Source organism: Falco rusticolus, chromosome 15 (assembly GCF_015220075.1).
Source record: "Falco rusticolus isolate bFalRus1 chromosome 15, bFalRus1.pri, whole genome shotgun sequence".
Taxonomy (NCBI): domain Eukaryota; kingdom Metazoa; phylum Chordata; class Aves; order Falconiformes; family Falconidae; genus Falco; species Falco rusticolus.
The window spans coordinates 18884751-18911795 of NC_051201.1; the positions used below are offsets into that span (position 1 = coordinate 18884751).

The following is a 27045-nucleotide window of genomic DNA, read 5'->3' on the forward strand; positions in this document are numbered from 1 at the left end:
TGCAAATGGTATCATCATTGATGTTAATAGAAATTGCACACACACATTTACAAGCGAGTGTAGTTCGGAGTGCCTACAAATCAATATTAGGGCTGAAAATATTATTTCAAAGAAATACACAAGCTATTAACTTGAGTCCTGATTCAGCTGACAACCACTGAATTTTCAGGTGTTGAAATGCCATGTTGAACATGCAAGAGAGAGGAGAGTTGCATGTTGTGAAACTGCATTTATGACCAAAGCAAATCCTCTGATTGCTTACCAGTGGTGTAAAGCAGCATGCAGGGCTGCTCTGACTTCCCTCTGCGTGGAGTAATATCACATGACAGAACCTCTACTGCACGAAATGGCAAGCTGGGGAAAATAGATAAGGAAAGCATTGGTATTGAAATACACAAAGAACAGCAGATACTCTTTATTGTGTAACACATTAAATTATAGCGGATGGTGTAAGTAATTCGTAAGCATCACTCAAGTATAAAAAAAAGCACTTAAAGGAAAAAGTTTGCAAAATTCATGAAACCTTTCTTCCCCCAGTTTCTGAATCCCCCCTTTTGAGATATCCGCAGGGTACAGATGGGAACATGCAGATTTTTAAGTTGGAGTATGTACGTTTCACAAGCCCGGTAAAATCACACAGCGTGCTACAAAATCCAGGCATCAAAATAGCAGGAAACAAAGACAAGATTCAAACTGACACTGAAGATGTAGCCCAATTTTCTCCCCCTACCCCATCCACCAAAGGAGCAGCTCCTTTGCTTCATGGGGAGGGGAACGGCACCTGCAGTCATACTCCTGCACCTATTTTCTTGCACTGAGTGCAGGCTTGTTCGTGCTGGTCCAACACCGACTCGGTGCATACCCAGCTTCACAGATGCCTCAGAAAACACCATGCATGGGGCTTCTGTGAGAATTACATGTCAAACAGGCTTTACTAAACACCAGTGGCTGAAAAGCAATGCCAGTTATGACTAGATACCCTTTCCTGTTCCTTTACTGGATGGCAGATGTCCACATCTGATCCCCTCAGAAAGCTAGGAAATGCCAAAACAGTATGGATGCATACTGAATTGCCAAATTGCCCAAGATCACTGCCTATCAACAAAGAAACCCGCTTCTAATTTCCAGTGAATTACATGTACTAAGGTTTCCAAATTACTGTCAAGTCCAATAGATTATTCACCTTTTCTTTCACCTTCAAAGTCAGAGATAAATACATCACAGGAGGATTGTTTTGTACTCAGATGCAGACATATCCCTTCAGTAAGGGAATATCAACGGGTATTTTCAGCTCGCAGGTAATAATCTCTAAAATTTAAGTCTAAAACACTTACCACACTGTATGAAATGATAAGACAATCTCAGCTTGCCCGCACTTGCCAAAGTCATAGTGAATAAACCCACTGAATGCCTAGCTCTTCTGCCTTTCCTCCTTTACTCAAGGAATGTAATTTTGCTAATGACCTTTCCTTACCGTCTTCTCTTCAATAAGCTGCAGAAGCCTGAGCACTTCCACACGACAACTTGGCATGCAGATCTTAAACAAAGAATTGGATGATCAGGAACAGGACCTGCTAAGCCTCCACAAATGTTTGCATTTATTCCTTACACAGATACTTAGCAGAGGTTTTCATGCTTTGAGCTACGGGCTTCAGAAGACATGGTTGGTAGGTGCTGGCAGTCAGTCTGCTCAGGCTGAGAGGGCATTAGCTACGACTAAGTAGAAGCTGGTTCCCAAAAGCGTTCAGCCCCCGTAAACAGGGTTGTGTTAGTGGTCCTGGATAACCAGCCAGAACCAGCTGCTGCGTCACGCAACGTGCACTGGTTGTGTTCAGACACAGCAGCAGAATTCTGTCAAAATCCCTGGCTCGGTGCAACTGCGGCACAGCTGAGAGCTGGCAGGATCCCCACATCTCACTACCTTACACATCAGCCTTTTTGAAAACTTGGTTGTTTAAACATTAATTTTGTGTTGAAAGAGGAGCCAAATATTTCATATACCATCCACCAGCTGACTGATGGACCCGCACACCATCGACTGATGTCTGCTGCAGTGGTCAAGAGGTCTGAGCCTGGTGGGTTGCCAGCCTCTGGCACAGGGTGGGCAGCTGGGGACGAAGGAGCTGCTGAGCCTGAACGGAGTGAGGGTCCAGAGAGTCCCATCAGCACTCCTGAAGCATGAGCTGTGACCCTCCTGATGACAGTGGGGTTTTTAGCCCAACTTAAACCAACAATAGAGCTGACCCAAGAAAGCCTGAGAGTTCCTGATCCTGCTCCCTGTAGACTTTACTATGTCAAGCTCAGAGTCGCCAGGTATGTAAGCTAGGGGAGCCCACAGGCAGTTTTTGCTTGCTTGGCCAGCATCAGACTTTAGCTTTCATTGACCTTGACAGCAATACACAGAAACTACTTTCACATGAATGAACTATTCTTGAATAATTTCACCAAATATTTTAAGATCCAAGACATTTGCTTTGAAATACTAACCTTTACCTATCCTCCTTTTATCTTCACAAACCAGTCAGAGGAATCCTGCCAAGGCAGTAACCTGTTTGGCTCACAATGAGTTTCTCTACAGGCTCCTTGCAATATTTCAGTGCACCGCAGGCCTCTTGCTAATCATTGAGGCGAACGAGCCTGAGTGGCTGCCTGGAGTGAGCTTTAGGAGGAATCGAACCCTCCAGAGGACAAAATTATAAAAAGAACATGGGTACCTATGGCAAAATCACTTCAGCGGGAGGGAGGAACATTTTGTTTTGTTTTCGTGGGTTTCTTTTGAAGTTGCAACCTCACAAAAGTGAAAAAAAGAAAAAAAAAAAAGCAGCCGTATCTTCTGTGGTTTTTTGCATTTCTCCCCGTATCATTCTGGTTAGTAACTTCCTTGATGTCTCCTTTAACTGTCTTGGATGCGCTCGATTTCCATGCATTGATTTTGTTCTGAACTTAATTTGTATCATATTTTTTCCCTTGTCCAACTCATGAAATACTTTTTTCTTGCTCCCAGCTGCTACTGAACTTCTTTCCTTCTCAGATCATACTTAAGGTCTGGCTACTCTGCTAGATGAGCACAACAATAAACCTCTTCGCGTGAATCCCATTGGGAAGTCTGGATTCCTAATCTAACATCCCCTTGCATAAAATGCTCAATGCTACAACTGTTTGCCTATTTTTCATGGCATGATTATTACCATAACTCTGCCAAAATGAATATCAATCTCAAAAACATAGCTTTACTTTTCTATTGCCATCCATTTGCATGAGTTTGTGCATTCTTCTTGTGAATAGCCCAGTGAGCAAGACTGTGGCAAGAAACAGGCTACACAACAGTATTTGCAGAGAGTGAACCCTGTGTATACAGCGGTACCACACTCCCAGCTTGTGACCTTGCTCTCCAACCTAAACAAACTAAACCTGCTGATATTTTCCGTTGGAAATAATGCACCTCTGAGTACCTGCTTCTGAATAAGCTATAGGAAGGTAGGAAAATTTAAGCAAGAAGCCTGTTCTGCCATAGTCACTCGGGATGTTACTGTTGCTGCTTTTCATGTCGGTAGGACTGTTCACAGCTTTTCACCATGCCACACATCCTTCTCACTACAAAAGAGAAGGGATAAAGGGTGCCTGAAATGCAGCCCCTTTGAAATACGCAGAAAGCAGAAATTGTAAAAATTCCTCTGGTGATCCCCAGCTACCTATGAAGATTAGGACTATCCAGAGCTATACAGCAAAGCAACAAAGAAACATCAAATTGGATCAAACTTGCAGCTATACCATCCGTGACCATCTCAGTTCCAAGCCTGGTTCAGAGCCTGGAAGATTGTATGTAGGGCCCAGCAGATGATACCCTAAGCATCCAGTGGGAGAGGCACTCACTCATTTCACTATTTAGCACTATTATGCTTTGTATTTATTCTCTGAATTAGGATAAACGTCTTCAGATTTACTTGTTTGGAGTTTTTTTTCCTGAAAAGAAAGCCTAATAATAAATAGAAAACCAAGGATCTTTCGTCTTATTTCTCTTCATTCTCCAGCCTCTTTGTTTCTGCCTGCATTTGTTTGCAGGCAACAAGGTCAAGCTCCCAAAAGAACAAATATTGTCCTTGAGTCATAGTTGTGTTAGTGTCGAGTGAGCTAAAATCAGGCTTCGAATGGTTTGTTTAGTTTTTCCCTCTGCTTTATTACATCCAAGCTACAAGCAAGTTTGGCATGAGCATCTGTAGTCCCTACTACAAACGCACTAGACCAGAGGGATGTGGTGGCTGCACCACTGTGCTTCACAAACGTGTAAATGAGAGTGTTACACTGGGTCACAGAAGACAGAATTAGTAATAGCTGGAGCCCAGTGGTTGGGAGATGCATTTAGATGTCTGCTTTGAACATAAAATATTTCCATTTTGTTTGCAGAGCTTGCATATGGTTCCCTTGAGAAAACAAGACACTAGAGGAAAGCCTAAAGCTTTTCACACTTTCACTGGATGCCCAAACCCGCGTTATTTTACTCAGCCTGAGCTGTTGCTCACAGGCCTTGCTTGGTAGGTGTTCTCACCCCCTGGGCCCTCGCGCCAGTTAATGACCTAAGAAAGCCCACATCCCACAGCAGAGGACAGAGGTGCAAATAGCCAGGCCTCTGGAGGAATGTCACCAAGAAATGACTGTTGTTTTTGTTGCGCAGACTGAGTCACATCACAAACTTTCCAATCAGATTTCAAATAAAACAAAATTCATGGCAGCCTGAGTCGAGAGCTTTCATTCCTCCTGTTCAAAAGACAGGGCTGATTATACCAGCAACCCCTATACATGCAAGCACTTGTTCAATAGCTCTCCCATTAAGGAGTCTGGTCCCAGTTAAGACTAATCACACAAAGTTACTGTATGAAGTTGAGTTCAAAACTTGACCTGAAGTCTGCATCTGCACATAGCTGATGTCAAATATCTTGTATCTTCCACTTCGGGTCTAGGATTTTCTTGAAAATAACTTTTTCTGGATTGATAGAAAAGGCTAAGCTCCAATGTATGAATGCTTCCTATTACAAAGCCACTGAATATTTCAGGCTTCCAAGGGTAAGATTTGACAAAAGCTGGAGCTGAACCTTGGAAACTGTGTGGAAATCCCCCTTGGTATAAGTGCACGCATAGTACTTTCTCCTATTTTGCCTACAGTAGCAATATGCAAACGCAAACAATAATTTCTCAGAGCATCAGACAATGGATGATCAAAACTGTGTAAAACCCATAGAAGCAACTAGAGTCCTGTGTGGCATTTATGCAAAGTTGCCAGCCAACTTCAAACACTTATGAAGCCCATAACAAACCTCACTCTCAGAAACACTTCTGATTGCTTCCTGCAATAAGTAATGTCATTAATGAAAGTTAAGAGAGATTTAAACATTATTTTGGGCTACAGACGTTGTAATGTATTAAAAAATAAGTAGTAACAAGAATAAACTTTAAAAAGGTATTATAATTAAGACAGTGTCTGAGGTCCTCTTATTGCAACAGACTAACTGGGCAAATCTTAATTGACACCTGTCCATTTAACATCCTTTTGAACAAAAGATATTCTTATCCAGAGCATAATTATTCAGAGACAGCTATTGGGTTTTATTTCACACCCTGCCTTAATGACAAATTAACCTGAAAACACAGATAACCCTTTGTTAAATTCAGGCTGCAATCTTTATTTCAATAGAAAATTATAGAACAAGGTTTGCCCTGTATCTATAAGCCAAACAGTACAACCTATGAACAAATTCAGGGGACCTGTGGTTTTTTTTATGGTGAACACCAACGTGATTAGCTCTTACGCGTGACCGTCTGAAACAAAGTCAACAAAAAGGAGCCCTGGATCAGGCTCACAAATATTTGCAGAAAGCCAATTTAAACTCTCTGAAGTACTGGTGGATAGGAGCAGTGCCAAGCTGTACTGTTGAAATATACCGTCCACGATGCAAAGAGCGGCCCCTTTCCCTGAGGCTCAGACCTTGCTCTACCTGGGGACCTACACACGTTCACATGCACAGTGGATTTCCCTTATCTCCACAGCTGTGGTTAGCTCTCCCCTTGGATGCGTATATCATCGGTCAAAGGCAGCGAGTATGTTATGATACATGACTTGGGACACCTCCAATTCCTGATGTGAGTGCTCTTATACAGCCTCCAGGTAACCGCATGAGGAAGACTCTTCTCGCTCCACTGCGAAGAGCCATGGAAAGAGGAAGGCACAAGTCATCACTGGAGCCTATTTCGGTCTCCACCTAAACGTGAAAATAAGCAACAACAGCAACTCCTAAAGACAGTGTTCATTTGCTGCTCACTGCAGCTTTGATGGACTACGGTCAGGCTATGGCCGAGGACTTCTGAAAATGCCCTTCTCACAGCCCAGCTGTGCCTATTCATCATCATCTGCTTCATGGGTATTTTAATCCGACGGGCGGGGGGGACCTAGACTTTTGTGAGTACTAGGAATGTTATGTAAAGAGAAATCTCACTGTTTCCACTGTGAAATTTTGCCTCAGGCAACTTATGAATGTTCCAGGGAAGATATTCACCATTTTCAGCAAAACAGCTGACAGATCCATCTGCTGCTCTTGGTGATATTGGGTGCAATTTTCAAGTGTCTCAGTAACACACGCTCCTGCAGTCCCAGTGAAAAGCCAAGTTCCCCCTCCATGACAATTGCAAAGGAGGCGAAGACAATACACTTTTGTTCTAATTTTTCAAATTTTAAGGGTAAATTGCTTTTGAAATATCTCAGCACCCATGAGCATGAAGTTTGGAGGAACTGATTTTATACAGTTACAATGAGTTTCCTAAGAAACACAGATGCTCAAGAGGGAAATTTCAGGAGCACTTTAGAAAACTTAGCATTTATTTTATCCAGAAGAATACCCATGGAATTATATTTTCCCTACAATTATAATATGGAAACTTCTTGATCTTACTTTTTTTCAACAGCAAAAATATAGATTTAGATCCATTGCAATATCCTATGAAAGCCATGTGGATAACATTTTCAGGTAGGTGTATTAAAAGAAAAAGTAAAATTGCTTCTTTGGGTATTAGCAAATGAAATGTTTCGATTTGACATTTGCTTCACTGTACTAAAACCAGGTTTGATCAAGTGCTTAATTTGGGTTTGAATTAAATGGTTTAGCTGAATCCATATTAGATTTCTTCCTTTACACTTTGATTAGCCAAAGAACCACATTTTTCTTATTTTGAAATCATTTCCCCCTAATTTTTCAGGATGACTCTGAATTCAGAGTGAGTCATTCACACAGGTGTCACAAATTTATGGGTCAGGGAATTTTCAGTCTGCTCTGCCATGAACGTGTGAAACAAGGGCTTGAATCCTGCTTTACGGAACAGCTCGCTATAAATTCGCCTGCATCATAGCTGTATGACATCTACAACATAATCGTAGGCCTGATCACGCACACGGGGTTCGCTGCCAGCAAGCTCAGTTGCCAAATGTCCTGCAAATGGGTTATGAAGGACACAGCTTATATTTAACCCATAGGGGAGCACATCCCCACATGAGTAAGGGAGCTCCAAAGCTGGCAGCCTTTCTATATGCTTTGTGCCAGCTTAATACAATAAATATTGACACGTTGGGTTTCATCTTGGTCACTACTATGGTCCTTGACCCATACCAGCAGCCAGGGACTAGGAAATCGCTGCATCTGACGGTCTCCTCTCCTGTTATTCAGCCCTATTAGAGTATGAGAAAACAAAGGAGAAAGCAGCTCACTGAAACTCACGTTTGGCAGCTGCCAGCCTCTCCTGAACTGCCATGGCCACTTTCGTTTTTCTATGAACACTGCATGACTGCTGGGGGAAGAGATGGCGACGGAGCAACAACAACAACAAAAAATTACACACACACAACTGTGTTCAACGGTGCCAAATCTGACTCTCCCAGTGCTGGTTAAAAAGGCAAAGTTTCTCAGGCTTCCCTGTAAGGTCACAGCTGGTACTTCTATGAATCTTCTTATTACATGGGAACGAGGCAGAGGTTCATAGGGAGAGACAGATGGCGAGGAGCAATGTTACTTATCCTAATGTGCATGTGAGACAAAGAGCTTTTTGGCATACCTCTTGATCCCAGTCTTCGCTGCACCATGTCGGACAGCCGATTCCCACCAAGTGTTCCCCTCCACTTTTTATTCCTCCCCTCAGCAAGTCCAATCCTACTTGTCTTCAGTGTTTATGTGAATCACGCTAGATGTTTTCCAGAGATTTAGGCTCTGATGAGCAAGGGCAGCAAAAACAGCAGCAACAAACAAACAAGCCGACCCAAGCCAAGCTTGCCCACCACCGCGCATTTGCATTCACGTAGGCTACCCCGTCCGCCTGCCCCCTACTGCCAGACCACAAGAGCCGTGGCAAGAGTGGGAAAGGGCAGCCCCGGGGACAGAGATACAGGATTTGGGTTGTAGATGTACATATTATTCACACTGAAAATACAAATTGTGGCTGGGATTTTCAGGTGGGAAGGGCATGGATCTTCGTGTTGGAAGGAGGCGGGGTATTACTTGTGGCTTAAGCCAGGATTTCAACTGTGGGAATTAGAAGCAGGGAAAGAGAAGATAAAAACATAGTTTGCATATTGGTTGAAGCGTAGCTCAAAATATGAGGGAAGAAGGGCAGACTTTGATCTCTGTGGTATAAAACTATCGCTGGGAGGACCTCAGTCATTCCAGCTGAATTATTCTTGGTTTTCAGCAGCAATAGAGAGGAGAATCTGTCCTCCTGAGCCCAACCTCCTTATCCTGCTGCAAATGGAAAAATTCACATAGCACTTCCACTGCCATCGCAGTGGAAATGCATCGGGACTTAACGCTGAAATCATCTGAGCAGGATCTTCTAGGAAAGACCACGCAGAACCAGAGGCAGTACTTCTAGGAGAAGATAAGACAAGATATGGCTCCATCACATGGCAATTGCTCTTTCAGACCACCTGCCAAGGACGCAAGCTCTTCATTCAGGCAAGTAACTATTTATAACCAGGTTGGCTGTGGGGAAACCCATCCCACCCCCCGGAAATGTGATAGCCAAAAATGTAAAGAAAGCTCCTCAGATTGGCACTCAAACAGTGGAAGGAGGAGGAGCTGGACTGGGAATTGGCAAGTTGAAGCAAGAAGATGAAGGGAATTGCTCGTCCAGGGTATTTTTAGCTTGTGGTTCTGTAGGCAGGAAGACAAATGGAAAGGCAGATCATGATTTGCAGCTCACACAGGACTCTGAGCAACTCCAAACTGGCACTCCACAGCAAAGGGAGAGAAAGCAAGACAAAAGCGCAGCAATTTTTTCTTTTTTTTTTCTTTTTTTTTTTTAACTATCACTAAAACAGTCCCAGTTTAAGTCCTCACCAGAGCAGATGATTTTGCATTCACTTTAATACCAATTAAATTTAACCTGGTTTTACTCAGAAGTAACTGGAGAACCTTCTTCCAAACAAACCAAGCAAGAACTAATATGATGGAAATGTGACAGACTGACAGCACAGAAACTTAAAAGCCTACAGTAAAAAGAGTTCACGATCAATCCTGTAGAAGCTTTACTAATGCACACACATTTATCTATACATTAAGAACCCCATGTTGATTTTTGACCCACGTAAATTTTCATAGCTTCAGCAAAGGGAGGCTCTAGATCTCAGGCTTTATGGCATGTCAGCCTCTAGCATCGTTCTGCCTGCAGTCCATGTAACCCAGGCCTGGCAATCCCGCTAGCTCTTCCTGAGCAAAATACCATCATCCACCCTCAGCTGCAGTGGTGGTGACTTGCTGACGTGGGAAGCCAAGGAACAGCGTCCTTCTTGAAGAAAAAAACTCATTGACGTTGATGAGCTACTACAAACCCAGAGGCAGTAGTCTAGTAATAACTTTAGATTAATTACCATCATCTCACTCAGGACTAGGTACAGGGCAACGCTGCAGCCATCAGCGTTCCTGTGACTTGTAATTAAAAGAGAAAAGGCAGCACGTATGCATGCATCCAGGTACATTTAAAATGAATACTGAAAATGCTTGACAAACTTTTGTGTTTACTATTTACTTGTGATTTTTGTAACAACCACTAAGGAGGAGGAAAATAAAATTTCTTTTGGCATCATTTTGGTTTCCTTCATGCTTGTAAGCAACTCCCACTGTCTCCACTACAAAAGGCAACACTGCTTCTTCTGGATGTCCCACAACACTTCATGGCCAGTTTCCAGCTCCCACTACAACACGTGGGAGTTTCCCTATTGACTTCAGTGGGAAATAGGAGCAATCAGCACCTCAGAAAACTAATTAACTTCCATGAGTCATCTGAGCTTTGGCCTAAGGCCTAAGCTGACTTGTCCAACATCAGGGGCAGACATCTACTGACACTGACTTTAAAATTCAAAGCATCCCTTCCACCTCTAGATATAATTTCAGCTAAGACCTGCTGTAGCAAAGTGCTTCAGGATTGGAGAGTCTCTGAAGTCTGCGGGACTGCTAACTGGTTTACAGGTTACTGTGTCTTTAGCACCTTACTGGAATGGGCCCCAGGTTCTGCTGTTGTAAACCAGGGCACTGGATTCATGGAAATATACCATCCCTGCCTTTGGCGAAGAATGCACTGCTGAATGCAGTGATCTAAGCTTATATCCTCAAGTCCTCTGGACTGAAGTATGCTCTGAGGTAGGATTTGAAGATTACAACTTTCCATATGCACAACAGCCCAGCTGCAACCCTAGATCCAGCTGGGATCTCAGGCAGAGCGACTTTGTAGGCACGTAGTGGCTCCACTTGCTGATGGGCAATGGGCAGAGGTGCTGTGCTGTGGATGGGCTGCACAGCGAGCTCACGGCCAGCCAGTCCTGGCCAGTGGCACAGCTGGAGCGCACCAGTCTGTACCAGCACTGTAGTAACTTGTGATGCAGGCACCACGCTTTACACATGTCATGAACAAAGCATGAAACGAAAGGTAATAGGTTAAATATATTTTCCCCCCCTCGATGTTACATGCTGGCAAAAGATGCCTTATTTTGCATCTCCCATTAGTGCAACAGTCCTAATTATATACCTAATTCAGAGAACATTTTCACTAGACAATTTTAAGAAAAGCTGAATTTACAGGTTAAATATCCATAATATTTCCAATATGCCTCATACTTCTGCCAAGTATCGATTTCCTAAGCTGCACTGATCACACACACACACTGTATTTCCAGTACAAATATTCAAACTTGCACCTTGATTTCTGCACCTCTTTTACCACTGCAAATAGTTGTAATAACAACACTAGCAACAAAACTCTATTAATATACTCCAAACTAAATAACTAGAAGAAAAAACCCCTACAGTGAGCTGAATTGGCATTCATTATTCCAGTTGTTTCATATCTTTAAATGATTCTAGTAAATCGATAAAGCTCTGCAAAGCGGCTGTTGTCTGCTGATTTCTAACTCTAGTCAGTGGCATCCACTCTTTAGTGCACCACACACTTGCTGTGTAGCCATTAGATGAAAGCACTATCACCTGTCAAACAAACTGCTAGAACTGTGATAAATTAATGATCAAATAGTACAGTCTGATGTACAGTAGCAGTGCCGAGGCCAGTTACAACCAGGCCTCATGCTTTAAAAATGTAGCTGACATTAAAAAAAAATCAGCCATTAAAGAAAAATGTCACAGAGCTTTAAAAAAAAAAAAAATCTACTTAAAAAATGACCACATAGTGATACTCCAGGATTTGAGGTTTTACTTAAAAAAAAAAAAAAAAAAAGTACTGAATGTTAACAGTAAAACCTTTCTGTGTACTATGAATTTTCAAGGCAAGCAACAACGTGCAGCTAAGCAGAAAGGATGTTTGTATTTTTTTGGTAAGTAGTGCTGTGTACAAATCTGTACCTCAGAGGAATCCTCTGGTGTGTCATGGACAGAACTCTTGTTTGCAAGGGAAATGTCCCAAGTTCTTTTTCTCCCCATAATGCTTTTGATTTTTGACATCATGGGTAAGATATTTCAAGGGAGCTCCATATCACTTCTAAATATAAACAATACAAAATAAGCCTTTGCTTTTGAAGCACTTGACATCCTTTGAGCTTTGAATTTCAGCTCCTAATAACTCTTGATGCTCACTGCATTAATGTATAAAGTCCTTTTTGTGAGCTAGAAATGGTTCCTCATGTCCCTCCTGCCATTGGCTTTATGAGCTTAATTTATTCTTTTTAATATAAAATCTCATTACCTGAACATGACACCACCACTTCCATTTTATCTTTGATATAAGAACAGAGAGAAACCAAAATCAAACCCTTAAATAAAGTCTGTAATCATCTCTCACTTTCTCTTGCTGTTCAAATTTCTAAACAAAATTAAGTAAAAATACCTTCCAGAGCACACTAAGAAATGTAAAGAGCTGGGGGGGGGAGAAGAAAATTACTTTATAGTGAACTAACAAGGGACATAATTACTTACACAAGCAGCATATCTTCTTCTTGATGATATTCCTTCATGTTTATTTTGCTATATTTGTGAAAGATGGAGAATGCCTAGGAAGAATGCATATGCTGGAAAGCTTGATCTATTGAAATAAGTCCTGAACAAAGAGTTGCCTAACCTCAGGCAAAGCATACTTTTTCTAAACTTTACTTTCACATAAGACACTCAGACTTTAAAATATATATTAATGGATTTTTAAAAAGATTCTTTCAGAAACTGAAATAATTAAGAAAAAGCCACCTCTTAGAGAATTCGCAGAGGCTGAGGATTAAGTTAGGACTTCTTGAGTCCTGATTTTAACAGAAAATTGGAGTGATCTGTGTATTAGCACATGAAAGCATCAGTTCCATGCACTAATGGCAGTTCCTTTATGCTGTTGTTGTTGGTAGAGATGTGACTTAAGCATTGACTTAAATTATGAATTTGGCAGGGATCAAACTTCACGATCTAATTATGTCTTATGGCTCTCACTGAGTCTTTTGAGGTAGCTGGTTGTAAATATCAGGACTTTTTCACATGGAACGTGTTTTTCATCAGAATCCACATCCCAGATCCTGGAGGATCTTTATGTTCTGTCCACTTACATGGAAACCTTCACTCAACAATTCAAGGCTTACATCCCTGGAAAACTATATTTTAACTGTGAAACGTCATCTGTTCCCTCAGAAAGCCTAAGACTTGTAAATATTTTAACTCCCGCGCTGTGCTTTTTCCTCTGATACCAACAATAATCAGGACTGTATTCATCTGAGGCTACTGCGCTGCAACTATTGCTGCGAGCAGCTATTAGAATTGAGTGAGAAAACTAAACTATGCAGGCTGTATTGCTGAAGCTTAATTTCAGGTGGCCTATGACAATCCCATTTCCTACTCAAGCATCACTCAATGCTTCGGGATTAAAGTGTCTTTTAAAACCATACCGACTTCAAACATTTTATAGAACAGCAATAGGAAGCTGGATTTTGCTTTCGCACCAAGGAAAGAATAGATGAAACCCTCTGAAAATTAGTGCAAATGGATACGTGAGAATTAGGCTCCATGAACTCACTGTCCAACCGCACTGGGAAAAGAAGAAAGCTTGCTAACGGGGATGAGAAATTGATATGCTGTTGAATATAGATTGCATACATTGATTCTGATGTACAGACACATACTGCAATAATTATATGAAAGGGTACAACACTTGTGAATTAAACCATCTTAGATGACTTGAGCTCATCTTGTCATTTATCCTTTGTTTACTTTTCCAGTATTACAAAGTACTTTTACATCTAATTAAACATACTCGTAACATTCCTTCCATCAGATAAACAATGCAGCTGCTTCCTCTGTCATATAAGAATGGAGAAATCAAGATAACACGGTATTTATTTTTATTCTAGTTCTCTGTCAGACACTTCACATTGAAACTCATGCAGCTGCAAGGTCTATCAGTGGTATTTCCAATCCATATAGATACTAAAAGAAGTAAATATCTCATTATCTACTTAACTATGATAATCTGTTTGCATTAAAAATTTTGGCAGACCAGGTAAGGGCAAACTGAAAGCGCCTTCAAAAAAATGACTTATTAACAGACTCTACAGTGATGAAATTCTTCAAGATAAATTCCATAGACAGTAAAAGCTAGCTTAAGCTACTGATTTGAAACTCTTACAGAAGGTTCACATTTTTTTAAATAAGTAGCAATTAGTCTGAAGGAATCCATTTATCTCCTCTGAAGTGACTGAAATAAAGAGAAATTAGATAAAACTACATGCAGAGAAACAACTAAGTGATAATAAGAATGCAATCAGATAATACTGAACAAAAATTATAAAGGCAGGACAATAATATATAGTTCATTTGCTTATTGGAGGCTTTGATTCATTCCCTGTGGTAATAGTAAAATTTAATAATATCTGTATACTTACAGTGTTCTGAAAAAAGCACTACCATTATACATTGTTATCCCTGTAGGTTGGATGACAAAAGCCTGGGGCAATACTACCATCAAAGCATGTGACATACCCAACATAAATCTTCTAATCTTCATAGGGACGACAACTGTCATTTTTAAAGTGCATGGCAAATGAAGAGGGCATAAGAAAGGAAACTTCTAATTTTTTGAGGGTGCTAGCGGTAGGGACTGTTTAAGTCTACACTGTGCTTTAAAATTGCAGTAGCAAAACCCAGGTAATTCACTTGAACAGTTGTATAGATTTCTTAATGCTTAAAAAGTGCTGTCCAGGCTGGGAATAACCATCTGTTCCTTCGAGAACTCATACTCTCTTAGCTAATATATACAGCTAATACACTCTATAGCTTATATGTGAAAAATAGATCAATGACTGTCAAAGGAAGATATGTACTATTCCAGCAAACAGCTCTGCTTAAAACTCTCTGCTTTTTTTTTTTTTTTTTTTTTTTCTGATGGTAACTAGTATTTTTTAAGCTCTGCAAATGAAATAAAGAATCAGTAGTCTGGTGATGTCCATTTACATTTTTTTGCTCATGTAATTTTAAGTACTAGCCCTTGTCTGGTTCTCTTCGTTTCCTTGTGTTACAGAACGTGCCACCGACGGTGTGAATCACCCACCCCGGTATGCTGAATAGCATTGTCACTTTAATGTTCAACATGGAGTTTTCTTCTTAACATTTTTTCTCATTACAGCAAGATTCAGTATTGTGAGACACCTTTTGTTATGTATAGATGAACAAAAGCAGTCAGAACAAATTTAGTACACTGGGCAAGGCAACTAGCAGTTGACAACACTTAATAGATAAGATACTCTATAATAGATATAATCTTCTCTTAAATTTTGCCTTCCTGGGACTGCATAATACATGGGTCAGACAGATTAGTGTCATATGCTTTCAGATAAAAAAGTGATTGCAGAATCTAGATAAAAAGAAACAAAAAACCCATAAACCTCCCAAACCATGACTTCAAGACATGTTTTAGCCTAAGAGCTCCCAAAATAACCAACTGGCGTTTTCCCGTGGCAGCTATACCTGTGTAAATAAAGATTTTACACAGGGTCTCTAAGTCATTTTTACTGTGAGTAGCGCAGTGAAACTGTAGTCCAGGAAAGAGGATCATAGACTAATGAAATTAGAGCAGTTAATGACACTTGAAAACACAGCCATTTTAGTTCCATTAAGTGGCACTAGAATAACCAGTCAAATCTATACACCCAGCAACCTTTCCCTATATCTTAAATTAAAAACAGTGGGCTTGTTTACCCGCTTAGATTCCTTCCACTGACTTCAGTGAGATGATGACTGGACCAACTGTCAGTGGGTTTCTACAAGTAGTAGAGTTAGTTAAACATTAAATATTTTTGTTTAACCGCTAAAAAAGAAAAAAAAGTGATAAAAGAAATCATCTTTCACAGGAACTTCTTTCTGCTACCCAAGCACAAAACTTCTCCTCACTAAAAAACAATCCAGAATGGCAGAGATGACAGAGCCGTTCTCATTTTGAATCAGGCCAGAAATTCTCTAAAGAGTAGGGGTTGGTAGTTTCTTTAAGTGGAGTATGGTACTGAAAGGTGGGACAGAGACTTAGATCTGGCTTCAGATGCTGTGGCGTGCAAAATTTCAGAAACTCGCCAGGGAAGGGACGTTTTTTTTTCTGTGTCTGTTCATCACAACTTGCAAAATGGGCTCCCATTCCCAAGCAGAGCCTCTGGGTTCTGCACCAATAAAAGATACTAAATAGTAAAAAAACCCAAGTGTACTTATATTGAACGTTTAAAATATATACATGGAATTTAATGCAGTCTGCATGTCATTAGTTTTAACCCAGATTAGATTCACTTGATTAGAGTAGATATGACCATTTTAGAATGAAACGCTTGAAAACAGGAACGCTAGCTGAAAAAAATTCCCCCAAATCTCTCATATCATATAAAACTCACGTTTTTAAGTTAATTTATAATTTCCAAAGAACTTCATGTGAAGATGCCAGTTTTACCTGATGCAGAGGTTTGAGATGATGTTTAGCAGTAAGGTAATTGCAGCAGCGGTATACTTCAGCCCAGAAACCTGGAATGAGGCTGGACTTGACAGTCAGCCAGACTCACCAACCTGGGAATATTCAGATTTCTAGTGCAAAGGGAATGAACAGCCTTTTCCTATCAGCTAAGAGCAGCTGAAGCAAATATTCTTGGGGAAAGCTGCAGTACAGTTAGATGTTATGCAGAGAGTTAGTGGCTGATGCTTCTCACTGCCCAAGGGTCAGGTATTCACAGACTCTGAACAAGTCCGGGAGGTCAGCACAGGTACCAGGACAGTGACTGCTGGCAGAGAGGACAAAGAAAGACTAGAAAGTAGGTTTCTACTTCTTTCCATCTGCTACGCTGACACATGGCTGGCTGTTCCATCTGCTACGCTGACACATGGCTGGCTGTTCATTGTCTGACCCACAGTTTGTGCATGGGAGAATATACACACGTATCTAATACATATGTATGTTCATTAACGATACCTCAGTATATGTTTTACAGAAACAATGCTAGTCTGTTTCAGACTGAATGGACCAAACTCTGCAGACCCCTCTGTCATGAACTGTAACACCTCCAGAAGCAGACTCCAAGTACACCTGGACTCCAGTCTGTTAAACTACATGAATTAAGTTTTGCATCGCTAAGTTCATGTTAACCAGGCACAGTCCTGCTCTGCAGTGATTGAACTAGACGCCATAAAAAGTAACTAAGATGGAAGCCTTGTATTAGACCCACAGTGTTGTCAATGCCAAAATTTTGTTTCAGATCTTACAACATTGAATGCTTTTATTTAAACCCTAACTCCTTAAATGTTTGAGATCAGAGAAGAAACTCGGCTTTCATGTAGGCTTCTAGCCTTACATTTATGCAAAAGGCTCAAAAATGACCAAAATATATCCCAAAGACTCAAAAAGACAAGAAGTAGATTAAAATCAATTCAACCTTAATAAAACATAATCGAGAACGCTATGGAAAGCTGCCCAGAAAACAACACTTTCTGAAATATTTTTGTAGGGATCTGCAATTTGATTTTGTAGTACAGTGAAATAACTAATGTTTTTCAAAATGTAAACTTTCCAGAGTTTACAAAACCAACTTTGGTTTTCTATTCTTGTATCAGTCAGTTCACCTTCAAGTCTAGAAATGTTTTGTCAAAACACTGCAAGAAGTTTCCATGTTGAAGAAAGATACATGTTTTATAAGCACATTTAGTCAGTCCTTCCTGTGGTGTGGGTCCCAAGTTATGATTTTTAAATGTTTGGGTTATCTTAAGGTTCACTTGGGGACATCACTGACAAAAAATAGATTCAAACAGCAACAATTTTTTTTCTCCAAACAAATCTTGGATTTCAAGTCACTGTCCATGAGTTTCCTCCAAGGCCTTTTCTTCCCTGGCTTACAGTTTTGTGTTCTTCACTGTGCTGCTGAGGTTTTATGGTCTTTTTATATTAGAACAAATATCTTACAAACCTGCTTTGTTAAATTGCTTCAGGATATGTCACCCTTCCTGCAGGATGCTCACTGCACTGACAGAAATAGACTTCTAAGAGGCCTGATCTGGAATGAAATAAAGTAAATGTTCACATTTTTAACTTACACAAATGGACAAATCAGTCTTTTTGGTTTTAATTCAGCTTTTCACAGATCAAGCAGCTAGGATATAGATTTTCTGCTCTTTCATCTTTTTTAAAAATAAACCTAAATTGAACTCAACATCCTTACAATTGATAATTCTGTATACACCTGTGTACTTCTCAATAATTACTGAAGTATTTGATAGAGCCACCTGAAGATTTAGCCCTCAACTCTGACCAGCACAAAACAAAAACCATCAAAAACTGTGCATTTGATTTGGCCTGCGTAGAACTCACACATGAACAGTAGTAGCCTTTGACAAGCACATGTTGGGAAGATCTCCATGATTTATGCTTGCACTTTTGCAAGCATGATTTACGCAGTCTGGTGTTCTCTCAGCCGTGAACATCACCTATTACTATCAACTTACTTTTCATGTCCCAGTTCACTAGTTACCGAGGACCCAGTGCACAGAGACAATGGCAACATATTGTTCACTCCCTAAATATCCAGCACAGTGTTCTGCCCAGATGTGAAAAGGTAACTTGATTCCAATTAATGAAAGTGACTGGGTCAGCCTGTCACCTCCCATGCTCTTTAAGTGCTACTCAGACATCTATACGCTTATTAAAACCTCAGGCACTCTACATAAGCTCTGCCTTGAAACCAGTTGCCAGAGGCATCACTGCTCAGAACCTGTCTACAGGTCTCTTGGTTTCAGATCTGACATCATACAAACCTCTCTTATCTGCCTTGGCAGCACAGATCAGATGAAAAGCGGCCCCATCCTCACAGAATAATACAAAAAGGATGGAGGTGCACAATAATAAACATTTCACTGCTGCTGTTCTTCACAAATGTACCTTACTGCTAACATGCTCCAAGGTTAGAAAATGCCTACGCCACTTTTCAAACCTCCCTTATTACTTTTATCAGATTCAGAGCAGGGAACTTGTTACTAGAACCTTTTTCCCCAACTAATTGTCTATCCTGTTTAAGGTGAAGCTGGAGCACAAGCAGTAACATCAAATGATTTCTGGAAACATTTTCACTTATGGATAATTTTTGTCCTGTAGATTGTTTGGTGGTTATTGTCTGAGTTCCCCTTGTTGGTTTTGACTGGATACCGGTCACACAGCATCATTTTTGCCGCAGAATAGGATGGGTAACTATCACAATTACACAGCCTGTATTGCCAGTTAAAAACTAAATGTGGAATGCCTGTAAGAGTGAGGTGTCTCTGACAGAAAGAAGAAAGTGCTCTGAGGTATCTGCCTTCTATCTGCTCCATCCATTTGGACTCCGAGCTACCCAATGTCCAGATGAACACATATGGATGGCAGCACAAGCTTCCTTGTCTCCGCAAGCAGTCTGGAGCCGCTGCCTGTCCTGCAAGAAGCTGTTCAATGGCCCTGCGGCGGCTCGCTGGCGCTCACCTCTCTAGCACCAATGCAACAAGCCCCTTCGACCTCAGAAAGCAGCTTCCTAAAAACGCCGTTGTAACCTGTTCCTGCTTCTCCCAACCCAGTGACCTAGAACAACGGCCAGCCCGTCTTCAAGAGATTAAACTCTTTTTACTTATACGGCGTGCAGCGTAACATTCAGGTTAGGCACATAAGAACAACAAATGGTCTCTTAGAAAGGCTTTGAACTTTATTTCTTCTTCAAAGCAGTTTGGCTCTTGGAGGAAGTGGTTTAATAACTAAACTTGCCAGCACAGGCAGGAAATAGTATTTCCTATGTACATCCTGGCACCAAAACTGGATTGCAGTGGGAAGAGTTTCTGATTTCCTTTAAAAAATGCAGTGGGCTGGGAGGAGCAAAGCATTGCCTTGGAAAGGAGTTCACTCATTTGGATTTTCAATTGGTGTTTCAGAGAAAGTTTGGATCTACTCTGTGGTAAAAATCAAAGGGACGAGAGCCTTTACCAGCAGTGAGTGATAGGGATAGCTGGAGTTCTCCAGCTTTAACAAGAACTCGTGTTTATTATTATCAGAATTTCCTCTTCTTTTGCAGGCTCATTCACAAACTGGCTAATGGGTTTCCATAAATACTAACAAGTGCTGCCTTAAGGCTTTGTTGTGCTGCAACAACAATAGGGAACAGCTGCTCCTGAATAGCCGCACAGTTAATTATACTATATACCTACAGTATGTCTCCATGCCCTACATTAAGAGAGCTATTGCACATGTACCTACCGTCCATATAACAATGGAAGACATTCAAGACAGCCCAACACATTCCAAGCAAAACAAATGGGAACCAGACTCAGATGCTCACACTGCCCTCACTGCAGGAGACATGAAAAGCAAAACAAAACAATGCTACAGCAATAACATTATCATCGCAACAGAATAAGTTTGCATGTATTTTTTCATTTGTGTGCATATCTTTAAAATAAGTATTAGATAGTCTAACATCTGGTTTGTCAAAGAAGTTTGTCAGGTATTTCACAGATGTGTAATACTTTTATTTTTACAATCTGGAATAATCACAGTCTGGCATACAAAGAAATAGCTTTTATAATCACGTTCCTCACCCAAATACGTCCCCATCTCCAAGATATGCACATGAAACATTTAAATTAAGAAATAACTCTAGGATGATAAAACCTATACTTATAAGTGGTTTATATTACAATTTATAACAGGCACATTTGCTCAGATCTTGGCTTTCTTTAATAACTTTTCAATTCTTAGGCCCAGCTGGAAGCCTAAAAATAGGCAATAGAAAATTGGCATGTTTTGCTCAAGGTAATTGAAAGGATACCATGTTAATCTCACCAGGGCCAGGTTAAAGCAGTTCTGCAAGTCTCCAGACGAAAAAACATACAGCATTTACAAAGTACATGTTGGCAACAAACGCAGCCGTTTAATGTGGGATTTGAAATTGAGAATTTATCTCAAATATCTTCTATTCTCAAGATTGATCAAGATTACCAACATTTCTCTCAAACACACTCCAATCTCAGCCTGTTCTCTGACTCTGCCCTGGTTTTGTGACCATGCCTCCACTAGAAGATCTTTTAAGATGCTTGAACCAGTGGTAGCCAAAGGCAGAAATGATAGCAACAGTTGGCTGGAGAAAGAATAATGGCAACCCCTGACACAAAGCTAGGTCTATCCAGAATTTTGTTCGAGCCCAACTTTTTCAGTGGCTCACTGTGCAAAGTTAGGAAAGTCATTTCACCTCCACAGGCCTCAGTTTCTACACACCTACTATAATGCTTGAAATGCTGGCCTGCAAAAAGGCCTTCATAAAGAGATGCTCTGTAACCCCTGTATAAGAGGTAGTTTCCATAATACTTTTTTTTTTAACATGCGATGGTACTGTATTTCAGGAGAATAAAGAAAAATAAAGTTAAAAGGCCAGTCTAAATTAACAAGATAAACATAATCTAACTGCTCTCAAGTCATTCCTCTGAAACCTAAATTGAAGTAATTGCCTTGCCATCAGTCACTAAAGTGTATTTCAAACAGTTGCCCTGTTTTCCTCAGAAATAGTTACAATAAAAAAAAAGCACAAATATTTATGGTTGATCCTATGAGATGCTGACACTAGGTGAAGCAAGGATCTTGTAGTTGGTGGGCAGTGATTAGAGCCAAACTTCAACAAGTATTTAGGTACTTACAGCTGTAGAAAATCACATCTCCCTTACTTGTCCCATGAAAATACTGCCTTAACATCTACAGCCTGGGCCAAGTCACGCACTTCCAGTGAAGCTACAGTAATGGCATCAAGTGCAGCTGCATTAGACACTACTCAGGAAGGAACTGTTGCTAATAAGCTGTAATTTAAAATTCTTTAAATTACAAAGTACTCTTTTGAGTAAAACATGACATCTCTGCCAGAGTTAGGCTGCCTGGCCCTGGATGCTACACGCCGAGGTTACGTGTGAGATGAAGCTCCATTAGCAGAAGCCTGTCATTATGATTGAGCTGAAGGTCCTGCTGAGGCGCACCACAGGGATAGACCTCGGGAGAGGTGAATCAGCTGCTGCTTCTGTTTGCAGCACTAGCTGGAGTTCATAAACTTTCCCCTGACCTCTCTTCTAATTCAAGGCTTTGTGGTTTTTCAATGATTTAAAATTTTAGCCTGAACGTGTATATATGCATACGTGTGTGTATATAGACATATATATATATAAACCCTACTGTGCTAAAATTAGGTTCTCCGCAGCTAAAAGGACCAAGGGACAAAAGCAGCTCTCATTTTAGCCTCTTCTAGGGGCCAACAAGCCATCCCCTTCCTGCTGAGTGTTACTAAAAGCAGCTTCATGTCAACATGACAGATGTAGGGGTGCTACTGTCTTAGAGCATTGCTCAGCTTTCACTGCGAACCCATTACTTCTGGTTGTGGCAATACCCGACTCAGAGCTAGTACTGGTATCTCTGCAACAGACTGTACGTGCTGCGCAAGGCTTGCGACCAGTGTGCAGCCCACCCAGCTGCCTCATCCCTGGCTGTAGACAGGGGCAGGGAAAGAGAGGGGATAAATCCCTCTTGGGCAGGATTTAGATCCCTCTGTCTCAGCTGGGTTTCCCTTTGCTTGGGAAACCCAGATTTTCTCTTTCTACGAGATCTGTGCTGCATCCATATTGGCACAGAGGAGAGCCTCTGCTCAGTACTTGTGCTGAAATCTTAGTGGAGAGTTTTTCCTCGGGACAGCATTGATATGTCCCTCACCACTCTGGGATGAACAAGTGCTCAGATGCAGGAGTTATAACCCCTGTACAGGTACATAGTGAAGAACAGGAGACACTAAATGAAAAACCCATATACAGAAGCCTGAACCTCTCCTGTTATCAAACAAGGAACAAGATCCCATAGATAACACAGCTGCGTGCCACCAACCTTTGTTTTCACTTTCTTAAGAGCAGAAACTGAAACTAGAACAGAAATGTCCCTTTCCCTCCACACAAACAGAGCATAAACAGAAATATTCATAACCCTATCTGATACAAATGAAGCAAGGCATCTTTTTCCTGGTTTCCTAGGATAATCTGAGGAACTGACAAATAACCCATGCAACAGTGAATTTGAAAAGAAAGTTGGATCAGTTAAAAATGGCTGTATTTTCCTCGTCATTTTCCTACCAGAGCGGCCAAGCACTCCACAACATTTACTGTCTGATGCTAGCACATGTTGGCAAAACAGAGAAGCACAAAACATGCGGAGAAGTTTCACCATCTGCATTTCACAGCTTCCCTCTGTGAAGATCAACACTAATTGCAAAAGTTTTCAGACCAAGTATGAGGATTGAACTTGATTAATAAAAAGTCAGCATTATAACTGTGCATGTCTTCTAAGCTTCCATACCTTTTCAAGTAAGCAAGTCAGGAGTTCTTACTGTCGCACCTTATTATTTGCTCAGGTTGCAATTCAAAATACGCTTCGTTTCTTTTATTAGGCTCAGGTCCTCCGGTTACAAAGATGAATCAACCCACCATTCTTCCAAAGACAGGCTGGACCTACTTTAAGCTTTAAACACATACCTCTTCACAGTTCAAACACTATACCACATACAATTAGCATGCGAGACTTGCTGCCTGAGGATATTGTAGAGGCCAAAGAGTATTAACACGTTCAAAGTAGGATTAGACAAATCCATGCAGGATAAAGGTCCATCAGTGGATGATCACTAACCACTATTATCTGAAACACACAGAACATGTTAGGAGAAGCACCGCTGTGCACAACGCCTGTGTCTTAGCCTCTTCCTGGGCACTGACTACCTTACATGGTCCAAAACAAAACACTGCTCTGGAAACAGACAAGCAGCTCTTATAGTAAGCAGAAACAAGAACATGACTGTAAAACTGTGAACCAGAAAGTCAATATGGCAGCAATGAAGGCAAAGAAGCAAAAAAAAAAATTCTTTTTAAAGTAAACCTTTATTGCTAGGTACAAAAAATTGACTATAAAACCATTCCATCAGTCCCCTTCCTTTATTCCCTATTATTTATATTGTTTATTTATGCAAAGAGACACGGGCTGGACCTAGCTTTTATACCACAGCTAGTGATACTTGCCTCTCTGCTCAGAAGTCAGTTACAGGACAGCCTCAATGGGTTTGACTTTCAGGAAAGCCACCCCTGAAACCTTGTCTCCCTCAAAGAACCTGAAGTTGATCTCTCAAAATGAATTACCACCCTGGCCCACAGCCTATTGCTACTTCAATTTTTAGGTGTTCAAAACTCAGCCTACTCTCAAAGCAAATGATTAGTCTAAAAGAACGAGCCTGTTCCTGGGTTATTTTCTCATTATTTCTTTTAATATGGTTGTTTCCTTTACCTGCTACCATAGGCATTTAAAAGCACTTCATTTTTTGAACATTTTTTTTTAGTGGATGGAAAATGTGCTTTTGAAGTATTTCTGCTTGGAAACATTTTCAGAAGATAAAGAATACTTCAAGACTGATTCTATACCAACGCAACATTTTCATTTAAACTAGACAAACAACAAAGTGGCTTAGTGTTTGTTTGTGCCTTAGTTACAGGCAACAAATTTAACAATAATAAAAAAAATAATCCTGCTCAGGTAGTTACATAAATACACAAAAATAAGACTCAGTGCTGGCTAAATTCAGAGTAAGACATTTAAAGTAAGACGTGCGCTTCCTCCCAGTGCCTAGGAAGTCTGAAATATAACTATGCTGCAGTGCTATTAAAGCAATTTGAGGCTCCTAAATTTGGGGAATCAAACTGACACGCAGGTGATCAGGGTTGAAACTGTATCAAGTTATGCCCGCCCATTGGTCAGAGAAGAATCAAAAACCATTCTACTTTCATTTGATTAAAAATGAAGCAATCCCAGTAAATATACAAACATTTTGGATACAACAAAGTATTTAACCTGCTGTCTTGTTCATATATAAATTTATATTTACATTTGTAAAACACGGGTAGCATTTAAAATATTTTAGGTGTGATTATCAAATCACAAGGGAAAATGCCATTGAATTATGCCATTTTGAAGAAGTAAAAATATTTCATTTGGAAGGGAGGGAATGGTGTTCAGTTTTTCTTCCCCCTGAAAACGTTTACTAAAATCAACATAATTGAAGAACCATTTCATTTGACCCGAACAGAATTATTTCAGGAAGTAGAGGGGAGGAAGTACCAATCAAAATATTTAGTCCAATTCTGTATGCTTTTAAGATAAGACTTTCTTTCTGATAATTTTTTTATTCATATCTCATATTTTTTATTGCTCTTGAAATCATGCAGCTTGAATGCCTGGCTTGTATTCTTCTGCAGCTACTCATGATGCAAAATTAGACATATTCTTTTGAATACATCCCTTGAGGGGTTGTGGGTGGATCTTGCCACTGGATGCTACAAAATATCCCCAAATCAAGAGCTTTCTGTGTTAAACAATTCAAATCTCAGGAGACCATCCAGCCAATTTACCAAGTATAAATATAGTCCCTCTGCCATTCACACTGAGCGCAGTGAATTCCATGCAAAATCCCATGGGAACTAGAAGAAATATTTTAATGTTCAGCAGTAGTCTTTAATTTTGCATTCAAATTATGTCACTGACCACTTTTCTCTTTCCTCTTGAGGCAAGCGTCTTCCTCAGAAGGCAGGTTCCAGGATGGATGCCTCCTGGTCCTTTCCCTAAACACGCTGGCTGACCCTAGGGCTGCCTGGTTCATTGGTTTAATACCAGCTAGCGGATTCTCTCCTCACACATAACCAGTAACAGCAAAATACCTATGGACAGGGTGTGTCCCTAAGGGAAGCAGGGCTCTACGCCTAATGTTAAGGTTACTCAACACGTCCCAGTATAAGATCTTATTTCCAGTACCTTACAGCTTTGCTAAATAAACTGGCCTGAAGTCTTTCGTAATGAGGCTCTGCCTCAGGCTGTGTGTTTTGGAGAACTGCCTGTGTTACTAATAAGGCAATAATCCATATTGCAGCTCGATTAGCAGTCAAAATGGTTGACAAAACCTGTAATTATAAAAAGAAAAGTTTCTTGTGCTGACATATCAAAACAGACCTCTCAGGCCGCAATAGGGAACAGCCGCAATAACAGATTCTCTGCTCCGTTAGCTGCAAGGAAAGTGAGGGGGAGTTTGGCCTGAATAAAACATACTGTGGAAGGAAGAAATATTAGAATCAAATGCTCATATAAAAGCTTTGCTGCAACATCAATAATCTTCAAAGTACTTAACTGGGGAGGTCGGCATTGCAATGCCTCTTTGACAGATGGGAAGATGGAGGCACAAAGAAGCAGCATGGCTTCTTGCAGGCCAGTGGAAGGCAGCGGCGTAAGCCTCAGTGTAAGCACCCTGGGGCACAGGCAAAAAGGTGCCCAGGAAGAGATGCTAAACCCACCCCCCCTCGCTTCTGAGCAGGTTTATTTTACTACTGCTGCAGTAAGAAACAAGTTGTGCAATACCTCGCTAGAACTGAAATTGCTTTCTTTTTGGAGGAATAGAAAATTTCTCACCAGGAATAGCAACAGTTGTTATCTCTGGGATGTGCAATCTTCATAAAGTGAGCAAATATATTGAAGTATGAGAGCCAAAAGGTATTACACTGAGCAAATGCTCTTTGCAGGGAAGAGATACTAAAAACACACAGAGAAATAATATCAATGGTGTAATTGAGGGCGCATTACCGTAACACCAGACCCTCTTGCCAGGAAGCATTTAACTAATGCCTCTACAGGCCTTCGACTTTGGAACTGCCCTTCCATGGGGCCAACCCTGCCCTGGCGGAGGTGCGGTGCCCCGCAGGGCTGGGACACCAGAGCAAAGGCTGTGACGGCTCCCAGAGGGCAGGCTGGATGGGATTCTCACCGGTGGCCTCTTAGCAGCCCAGTACAAAGCTGAGGGGAATCTAGCTGTGAATTAATTTAGAAAGGTAAGCAGACGCGCAGGCGGGGCCAGTGCCGGGCTGGCACAGGCGGCTATTTCCGAGCAGACGGTCACTTCCTCCTCCTGCCTGAAATGAGCCTCATCCCACGCAAAGTTTCCAAGCCTTTCATTAGTGG

General features: G+C 40.9%; 1 long non-coding RNA gene across 7 annotated transcripts in view; it reads right to left on the minus strand.

Moving 5' to 3' along the window:
* The window catches only part of LOC119157794, a 786943-nt gene that overhangs the window by 109549 nt on the left and 650349 nt on the right, over window positions 1-27045 (minus strand). For 6 of the 7 annotated variants that reach the window (XR_005107674.1, XR_005107672.1, XR_005107668.1 and 3 more), the window contains exons 8-10: window positions 20239-20330; window positions 17936-18022; window positions 263-354 (exon numbers count right to left, since the gene is read on the minus strand). This is a non-coding gene — a long non-coding RNA (uncharacterized LOC119157794). The remainder of the gene's footprint in view (window positions 1-262; window positions 355-17935; window positions 18023-20238; window positions 20331-27045) is intronic. The other variant, XR_005107670.1, reaches the window with a different exon arrangement.